Below are 9,540 nucleotides of genomic sequence, written 5' to 3'. Positions count from 1 at the left end.
TACTGGATATAGTAGGGAAACTATTTGAACGTATCCTGTATACTAGAATAGAGGCAATCACCGAGAGCAACAACGGCCTGGGAAGCCATCAATATGGCTTTCGGAAAGGAAAGAGCACACTGGACGCTCTTTCGGCCGTTAGTATCATCGCCAAGACCGCTCTATCTGGTGATAGATGGTTAGGGGCAGGAAGGAATACTGCGCTATAGTGACTCTGGACGTAAGGAACGCATTCAACACCGCCAGATGGCCCGTAATACTCGCAGCCATGAACCGCATGGGGATCCCGGAGTACCTAAGGATAGTCGTTGGCAGCTACTTTAGGGACCGGGTTCTATGGTACGATACTGAAGATGGCCCAAAAAGATACCGAGTTTCGGCAGGTGTTCCCCAAGGATCGGTACTTGGACCAATTCTATGGAACATTATGTACGATGGGATCTTGGGCATCAACAGGCCCGTAGGAGTAGAGCTGCACTGTTTTGCTGACGATGTGGCAATCACAGCCGTCTCCAAAACAATCGCAGGGTTGGAGGACAAATGCAACTCTACGATCGGTGCTGCCATTATGTGGCTCGAGAAAGCCGGGCTAGCAATAGCGGCTCACAAGACCGAAGCAGTCCTTCTCAGCAGCAGGAAAAAGGTGGAGAACATGCTGGTCTCCGTCAATGGAACACAGGTGACCTCTCAAGAGTCCCTAAAGTACCTAGGAGTAATGATAGATCGCAGGCTATCGTTCAAGGACCACGCGAGCTACGCCAGCAAGAAGGCAGCAGTCACAGCCTCTTCGTTGGCCAGGCTGATGCCCAACGTCGGTGGCCCAAGACACCCGGCCAGGAAACTGCTGGTGTCAGTAGCAAAGGCTTCTCTGCTATACGCTGCACCAATCTGGAGCAATGCCACTAGCAGGGGCTCATACCTGAAAGGAGCTCGTTCGGTGCTACGGTCAATGGCCCTCAGGCTCATTAGAGGTTTCAGGACCATATCCGAGGACGCGGCGCTAGCCCTGGCAGGCCTGCCGCCAATTGATCTGGAGATCAAGGCTCTCAGTCTAATGCGAAGCGGCGCTTCCAAGCAAGAGGCACACGAGTGGCTAACAGGTGAATGGCAGAGCAGATGGCAGACTTCGCGTCGGGGGAGGTGGACTCATCAGCTCATCCCTGAGTTGACGGTCTGGGCAGAGTGCCAGCACAAATGCTTGGACTACCACCTAACCCAGTTTCTTACGGACCATGGCTGCTTCCGGGCCTACCTACTCCGGTTCCGTCACGTAGAGTCAGCTCGATGCTTGTTCTGCGTCGACGGTGAGGAAACAGCAGAACACGTGCTAATGCACTGCTCCAGGTTCACGGCGGAGAGGGAGCAGCTAAAGACGCTGTCAGGTACCCCGCTCAGCCCTAGTGGCTTGTTCGCGGCCATGCTGGCGAACAGCGAGGCTTGGGAGCTGGGACACAGCCTTATCATCAATATGATGAAGCGTGTCCGATCAGACGAGATGGCCAACAGAGTGGATGCCTAAGCCCAAACTGGCGCCCTGGGTGACGGCGGGCGAAGAATTCTACTCCAGAGTTCCCGGCTCGTCGTAAAAAATCAACTAAAGGAAGAAGGAGCCGCCAAGGACTACACTGAAGGCAGGGGGTGCGACCTGGCCTCACATCCTGCTCACCGAAGTCATACCTTGACTGGCAGTCCCGGTGAGCGAGTAAGGACTGAAGAGCACGCGGAGGTTTTTGTTTTAGTACGTAGGCATAATTCCAATAGGTCTTATGAATCGTGCATGCCACCTACGAACAGTAGGTGGTATCTTTAGAAGATTTTAATTTTCCTACCGTAAGTCGAATAATAAAAAAAAAAAAAAACACATACACAAGAAGATGACGCCAGTGCATTCAATACATTGAAAGCAGCTAAAACAGCTAGAATAATTTTTCCCACACACACACAGATAGAGCCCGCCAAACCATCGCCTCCTCTCAAAAAATTAAGCACAAACCCAGCAACCAAACCTCCCACCCACACAGACAAAACTGCAACAATACAGATAAATCTTCCCGCCAAAACACATGTAGACACACCTACACAAGACGATGACATTAATGCAACCAAAGCATCAAAAACTGCTCAAATATTTTCAACACACTCACAACTAAGTGAAACCAAGCCAACACAGCCCGCCAAAAGCTCTTCACCCCTTACCCAAACCCATAACACAAACATAACAGCCAAGACACACACCCACACAGACAAGCCCACAGCTTCACTAAATCTCTTTCCCGACAAAATGCATATAAACTCACCCACACAATATAATGACACTAATGCAACCAAAGCATCAAAAACCGCTCAAATAAATTCATCACACTCACAACTAAGTGAAACCAAGCCAACACAGCCCGCCAAAAACTCTTCACCCCTTACCAAAACCCATAACACAAACATAACAGCCAAGACACACACCCACACAGACAAGCCCACAGCTTCACTAAATCTCTTTCCCGCCAAAATGCACATAAATTCACCCACACAATATAATGACACTAATGCAACCAAAGCATCAAAAACCGCTCAAATAAATTCATCACACTCACAACTAAGTGAAACTAAGCCAACACGGCCTGCCAAAAACTCTTCACACCTTACCCAAACGCAAAACACAAACATAACAGCCAGGACACACACCCACATAGACAAGCCCACAGCTTCACAAAATCTCTTTCCCGCCAAAATGCATTTAAACTCACCCACACAATTTAACGACACAAATGCAACCAAATCACCAAAAACCGCTCAAATAAACCCATCTCCACATTCACACTTATGTGAAACCAAGCCAACACAGCCCGCCAAAAACCCAGCAATAGCAGCAGCGAGCATAGCAGCCAAGACACTCACCCACACAAACAAACACAAAACAACACAAAACTTTATTCCCGCCAAAACACATATAAACTCGCCCACACAATACAACGACAATAATGCTACCACAGCATCAAAAACCGCTAAAGCAGCTTCTCCCTCCCACACATACTTACGTGAAACAAAGCCAGCACAGGCCGCCAAAAGCCCCTCACCCCTCTCCCAAAACCAAACACCAAGCATTGCAGCCAAGACACTCACCCACACAGATAAACACATAGCATCACAAAACCTGCTTCCCACCAAAGTACTTATAAACATACCCACACAACATAATTACACAAATGCAACCAAATCATCAAAAACCGCCAAAGAAGCTTCTCCCTCCGACACATACTTACGTCAGACAAAACCAATAAATCCCGCCAGAAGCGCATCGCTTTCTGCCCAAGACTCAAACCCAGGCCCAGCAATTAGTGACGTCACAACAATCAGTGCTGTCACAGCTATCAGTGCTGTCACTCACGCAGGCAAACCCACAGCTATTCAGAACATTTTTCCCGTCAAAACTTTTGCAGAATTGGTTAGAGAAAATGCAAAACGCTCTCCAACTCCAATGCAAAACTTACCCAACGCAAAACATGACTCTGCCGCCCTCGGACGCTCACCGAGAGCAGCTAGAAAAAACCTAACTAAAACACTGAGCTCTCCCAAAACTCCTGGGAAGCGACGTGGGGACTGTCTGGATGAGGGCCTACTCCAAACTTCTAACAAAAAGGTTAGAATACGCGATGACTTCTCTGATGATGATCTGGGGGTCACAAATCTACCTGCCGAAACACCCATATTCAAAAGCAAAGTAGCTATTCAAATTCGGCAAGACTCGAGAAGAGAATCTTTGCAGAAGTCAGCTGAAATGGACACAGCCCCAGCAACTAGTCCCTCTAACACAGTAACTAACATCGACCTACCGCCCTGGAAAACGATTCCAGCTAGCAGGAAACCACCATCTATCTTCTTGACCAACATTCAGCAGATTATTCCGCTAATAGAAAAGTTAAATTATAAAGCCGGGGTCAATAGCTTTACCACCAAAGCTGAACTCGGCAACAACATAAGAATCCAGGCTAAAACAATGGACGCCTACAATTCAATTCAGAATGTTCTTCTTGAGGCAAACATACCACTCCACTCCCACCAGCCAAAGAGTGAAAAAGGCTTCCAAATTGTAATTAGGCATCTCCACCAGTCAACCCCGACCAAATGGATTGAAAGCCAACTACAAGATATCGGTATAGCTACAAAACTCATCAGGGCAATGCAGTTTAGGGACACAAGAAATCCTATGCGCATTCATGAGGTTGAAGTTGTACCCAAGGCTGACGGCACCCATCTCAAGGTCCTGCTATTAAAATCCCTTGGAGGACAAAGGGTCAAGGTCGAAAGGAAACGGGTATCAAAGGATCCTACGCAATGTCATCGCTGTCAGTGTTTTGGGCATACAAGGAATTATTGCAGAAACCCGTTTAAATGCATGAAATGTGGCCAACAGCACGCCACGGTTTCATGCACCAAACCCAAAAACCTTCCGGCTGTTTGTGCAAATTGTAATGGAAGCCACGTAAGCAGCTATAAAGGATGTCCTGCTTTCCAAGAAGCAAAGCAAAGATTATCCATTAACAAAATCCAATCCTTACACTCACAACCCAAGCACCTCCAGACGCCCCGCAATAAACAGCCCTACCCAAAACCAACGCACCTCCAGACGCCCCGCAATAAACAGCCCTACCCAAAACCCACGCACCTTCAGACGTCCCGCAATAAACAGCCCTACACAAACCCCCCCCCACGCACCGTAAACAACACTAAAATACCTGCTAAAATAAGACAAGTAAAGATGACGCAAAGGAATATATCTATAAGCAAACGCCTAAATAGAATGAGGAATCTGGACAAGAAACTGAGGAAGGAAACAAGCCCGCCGACAACTAGCAAAGAGATCCTGGCGTCCCTAGAGGAAAGCAGGAAAAATCCAGACAGCGTCCTAAATCCGGCAAACACACATCTCACTCACTTCCGCCCACCCCCAATAGCACAAGATATCACTAATTACGGATCCAAGGAGCTGAGTCAGGAGCAATACCTACTAAATCGCATTGAAGGGATGGAAAAGAAGCTCAACAACCTCCTAGAAATCGTCACCAGCCTACTAAACCAAAGAAAAGATTGTCCAAAATCTCCAAAAAATCCTTTCCGAGATCCAATCTTTGTCTAAACGCTCTTTCTAGTATCAACAGAAAGTGACGCTTCTTATGGCTCAGTCGGGAAATAGGGATATCCTTAAAATCGCTTTTTGGAATGCTGGTGGGATTAACAATAAATTAGATGAACTCAAGCTGTTCATCGGAAATATTGATGCCCACATAGTCATAGTCACTGAAACCAGACTTGACAACAAATCCACCAAATTAGAGATGCCAGGATTTTTCACATACCTAGCCCAAAATCCTGTCTCTAGCAAGAGAGGAGGAGTCGCCACCATAGTAAACAGCAGGATCCGACACATGGCTTTAAAACCAATAGAAAAAGAATGCATACAGAGTGCACCAATAGTCTTGCTGCCAGACAACAACAGACGCAGCGAAATGATAGTAATAGCATCTGTTTACTGTCCGCCCTCTCCAAAGTGGTCGTCCCACCATTTTACTGACGTTCTCAATTTTGCTGAGAAAACCTTGGGAGGGCAGTCCAAGTTCATCCTATGTGGCGACTGGAATGCAAAACATAGGCAATGGGGCTGTATACGCGCCTGTCAACGTGGCGCCGCACTCTTCGAAGCAGTCCAAGCAGACTCTTTGGCAGAGATCATTGCTACTGGCGGTGCGACACACTTCCCGCACGACACAAGGAAAAACCCGTCAGCAATAGATTTCTCCATTTGTAAAGGGCTAGGAAGATTTGAAAAAAGAATTTCTTCAAGGGCGGATCTATCCTCAGACCATCTTCCCATATTACTAGAAATAAACCTAGATATAAACACTCTCTTCTTGCAAAAACAAAACCACAATATCCTCAAGAAAAACACTAACATTGAGCTTTTTAAGAAAGTCCTGGAAAGAAAGATACTATTAAACACTGAGATAAGGGTAGCAGAAGATATAAACGACGCAATAAATATCTTCATGAAAAACATAAAGGACTCGGTTGCGGAATCAACTCCCACCCTAAGAACACCTGACAACTCCAGAAGAAGGCATGGGCAAGCTAACAGAAAAAATCACACCCTAACACTGGACGAAACCACAAGCAGATTGTTGGAGGAAAAACGAACACTAAGCAGAATTTTTAAAGCTACTAGAATGGACGAGGACAAAGCTAAACTAAAAGCTGCTGAAAATCGACTAAAAAAAGCGATAAAAGTCTTGAGAGAAAATAGAACCAATGAGCAAGTTGAAGGAATAGACACAAATAACCCGGACAGAATGAGAAAAATGTGGAAACTGCTAGATGAAGGCAAAAGGACAAATCAGCCTAATTTTCCCCTCAAATTAGAAACCCAAGACGGACCTAAATGGACAAAAACGATAAAGGAAACAACAGAAGCATTTGTCTCCCACTTGGAAGGAAGATTTAAGCCAAATAATAATGTACCTGATTACCACATAAGTAGAGTTAATACTGAACTAAGAATAATTAAGGAAAGCATGCAAACCGAACGACATAATCTAAACAAAAACCCACATAATCAACCCATTACTCTAAAGGAATTGAATGACGAAATAAAAAACTTAAAGAACAGTAAAGCACCGGGAAAAGACCTTATAACAAACCAGCTAATAAAAACCCTACCGACTAAAGCTACCTTGTACCTTATCCTAATCTATAACTCCATACTTAGATTAGGATACTACCCAGAAGCCTGGAAGCATGCACAGGTAAAAATGATTCTAAAACCAGGGAAAAGTACAAACGAGCCAAGTTCATATAGGCCGATTAGTCTACTTTCGGGACTCTCAAAAATTTTTGAAAGACTACTCTTAAAAAGACTTTTTAAGGTAGACCTATTCAAAAAAGCTATACCTCTGCACCAATTTGGCTTTAGAAAAGAGCACGGAACTGAGCAGCAAATAGCCAGGGTCACACAGTTCATTCTAGAGGCTTTTGAGAAAAAGGAATACTGCTCAGCGGTTTTTCTTGACATAACAGAAGCTTTCGATAGGGTTTGGCATGAAGGACTATTACTTAAGCTAGCTAAGATACTGCCTTACAACCTATACATCATTCTGGAGAGCTACCTTACAAATAGAACGTTTGAGGTCAAAGACCAAACTGGAGAGACTTCGAGAACAGGACAAATAGGCGCAGGTGTGCCTCAAGGAAGCAATCTTGGACCACTACTATACTCAATCTTCTCCTCAGACATCCCTCTTCCACATATCCACCGCCCCTCACCAACAGAAAGAATTATGCTCTCAACATACGCAGACGACACTATGGTCCTCAGCTCAGACATAATACCAACTGCTGCCACAAGAAACAACGAAAACTACCTTAAGTCATTTTCCGACTGGGCGGACAAATGGGGTATATCAATAAACTCTGCTAAAACTGGACATGTAATCTTCACATTAAAAAACAACTTACCAACAAATCTAAAGACTATGAAGATAAAGGGCCAAACAATAAAGACTGAAAACAAACAATCATACCTTGGCGTAATTCTTGACAGCAAGCTAACCCTTAGTTCCCACGTCACAAAGCTGGTGGGCAAATACACTACAGCCTACAGAAAAATGACATGGGTCTTAAACGGAAAGAGCAAACTCCCTACAAAGACTAAAATACTGATCCTTAAGTCAGTCCTGTCACCAATATGGCAGTATGCCATAGCAGCCTGGGGTCCCCTTGTCACGGATGCACAGATAAGACGGATTCAAACTGTGGAAAATAAGAAAGTGAGAGACATATGTCGAGTGGGAAGATATACGAAAAACGAAACTATAAGGTACCGTTTTGGAGTCAAAACAGTAGAAGAATTCTACCAACAGGCTGTCCACAGGTTCACAGAAACCATAAAATCACACCCTAATATAGCTGTTCGCAGGATCTTCTCTAGGCACTTAATCCCGAACAGGCTAGAAAGAAGCAGGCAGAGGTACTTGAAAATGACAAGGGACCATATCACCCTAAAACAGACTGGACAAACCCTCTCACCTAAACTTCTAAAAATCCCTGATCTAGATGATTGCAGAACCCTAAAAAAACGAAAGGAGAGAGATAAAATTAGGCAAACACATCTAATTGAACTCCCCACCCTGCTGAGACTAGAGGAAGAAGAGGAAGAGATTAGAAGAATAAATAAACAAGAAGAGAGAGAAAGAAGGGAAAGGGAAAGCCAAAAGTGGCCTCCAGATAGATGGTGTGAATCAGAAATCAACCTATATAATAAGCAATATAGAAGGGGCGATCTAACCAGACAGGAAATCATAGAAAGATTTAAAGGACAACCACTGAATGTACAGAGAATAATCTTACCTGACTACGAAGGAGACCAGGAACAAAATTAAAATAAATCAGAGAAAAGCAAAAGACAGAATTAACCAAAACTGGCGGAAGGGGTGGCAAAATATATAAATAGTAAAGAAATAAATAAAAAAAAAGGCTAAAGGCTCACTTACAGGTTATTTTAAAAAAAAAAAAAAAAAAAAAAAAAAAAAAAAAAAAAAAAAAAGGGAAATATCTTACATATAAATGGTAAAATTAAACTTAATACACCTACTGGATGATATAGACTGCGCACTCAAATTGCGCTATCCTGGCGAGATGGTGAATGCATCACCGGTGATCCGATGTATGATAGATTTGTGCCTGAAACAATCTCCGCTACCAGCAGCAACAGCCACGCAGTCACCACCAACAGCAGCAGCGACGCAGTCACCTCCAGCAGCATCGGCGCAGTCACCACCAGCAGCGGCAGCAGCAGCGACGCGGGCACCTCCAGCAGCAGCAACAGCGTCGACGCGGTCGCCACCAGTGGCGGCAACAGCAGCGGCGCAGCCACCACCAGCAGAGGCAGCAGCAGCGACGCAGTCGCCACGGGCAGCAGCAGCAGCAGCGGCGCAGTCACCACCAGCAGCAACAGTAGCAGCGACGCAGTCACCACCAGCAGCAACAGCAGCGACGCAGTTGCCACCGGAAGCAGCAGCATCGGCGCGGTCACCACCAGCAGCAGCAGCCACGCAGTCACCACCAACAGCAGCAGCGACGCAGTCACCTCCAGCAGCAACGGCGCAGTCACCACCAGCAGCGGCAGCAGCAGCGACGCGGGCACCACCGGCAGCAGCAACAGCGTCGACGCGGTCGCTACCAGTGGCGGCAACAGCAGCGGCGCAGTCACCACCAGCAGAGGCAGCAGCAGCGACGCAGTCGCCACTGGCAGTAGCAGCAGCAGCGGCGCAGTCACCACCAGCAGCAACAGTAGCAGCGACGCAGTCACCACCAGCAGCAACAGCAGCGACGCAGTTGCCACCGGAAGCAGCAGCATCGGCGCGGTCACCACCAGCAGCAGCAGCCACGCAGTCACCACCAACAGCAGCAGCGACGCAGTCACCTCCAGCAGCAACGGCGCAGTCACCACCAGCAGCGGCAGCAGCAGCGACGCGGGCACCACCAGCAGCAGCAACA

This window comes from Drosophila sechellia, unplaced genomic scaffold, assembly GCF_004382195.2.
Source record: "Drosophila sechellia strain sech25 unplaced genomic scaffold, ASM438219v1 U_164, whole genome shotgun sequence".
NCBI classification, from domain to species: Eukaryota; Metazoa; Arthropoda; class Insecta; order Diptera; family Drosophilidae; genus Drosophila; species Drosophila sechellia.
This window is presented reverse-complemented; position numbering follows the sequence as displayed.